The sequence below is a fragment of the Echinops telfairi genome, unplaced genomic scaffold, assembly GCF_000313985.2.
Source record: "Echinops telfairi isolate 266 unplaced genomic scaffold, ASM31398v2 ScPeMD7_4225;HRSCAF=4972, whole genome shotgun sequence".
Lineage (NCBI taxonomy): Eukaryota > Metazoa > Chordata > Mammalia > Afrosoricida > Tenrecidae > Echinops > Echinops telfairi.
Genome location: NW_022108124.1, coordinates 18,066,621 through 18,067,830, shown reverse-complemented (window position 1 = coordinate 18,067,830; position 1,210 = coordinate 18,066,621).

Below are 1,210 nucleotides of genomic sequence, written 5' to 3'. Positions count from 1 at the left end.
TCCTCCAGCTCCAGGGCTCTAGCATAGCTCCATGTGTCTTGTCATCAGAATACAAAGCAGAGAGTGTGTCTGTCCTGTCTCCAGTGAGGACTTTTATATTTCTGTAGTGCCTCCAAATGAGGTCATCAAGCAGCAACCTGATTGACAGGATAAACCCCGCCCCTTCACTCTTAATAGTCTCAAATATGCACTGGATTATGTAACTACCACAGTCTAACTCTTCTGCTTAGAAATATCATCCAACCCAATGTACAGCAAACCCAGTGACTCATTCCCTCCAGGTGTTTGGTTATGGGTTAGAAGTTTTTATAACTTTGTTCCCTGGGTGCTTTACTATAATCATGGATATATTTGCAGCACATACAAGTATAAATATATAGATATAGAAAGAGCTCCTGTCAAAAGTATGTGGGTGCAGTCCCGTTCACCTCTCTATCCTTGTTCAGTTCGAGAGTCTATGTATCCACTTGTAGATGACAGTAATTACTGTTATTGGAGGATTGGGTATGTCACTGTATTTACCTTCGTTGCCTTTAACTCTTGGGACTCTCCCCATGTCTTCCCTTGTCTTGATCATTTTGTAGTGAGCCAGCCCTCATTTGCTGAAAGTGCATGATGTGTAACTTTTTTGTGGGGCTCTTGAGGAAATGTTTTCTTTGATTGCTGCTTCCACCCATCACCCATTGCTGGGATCTGTTCATTAGCTCGCCTGGAGTGTCAGTGACACATGCGGGGAGTGCTCATCATGCTGCAGTTCAGTCAGTTAAAGGAAAGCTTGATACGTTTGTGGTGACGGCGGAAGCTCTTTGGGACCCGCATGAAGATTTGGGAGGCAAGAGAGGAGCATCACAAGGCCTTTTGTCTGCTGTCTGCTACCTGTACGTCTTGTGCGATGTACTTCAGGAAGCTGCTCGTACAGGGCAGTACATGCAGACTAAGGCAAGGTGGGGACAAAGCTGGAGCCACTAAGACACTTTCTGCACTAAGAGCATGTGTAACATGCCATCAAAGCTCACTGCCCTCGAGTCGATGCCATTTGTAGTGAACCCAGTCGGGCATCCTAGAGCTGCCTCTGTGAATTTCCAAGACTGTAACCCTTTACAGGAGTAGAAAACCCATCTTTCTCCCTTGGAACAGCTGGTGGCTTTGCACTGCTGACTTTGCAGTTAGCAGCCCAACCCATAACCACTTCACCAGCAGTGCTCCCATG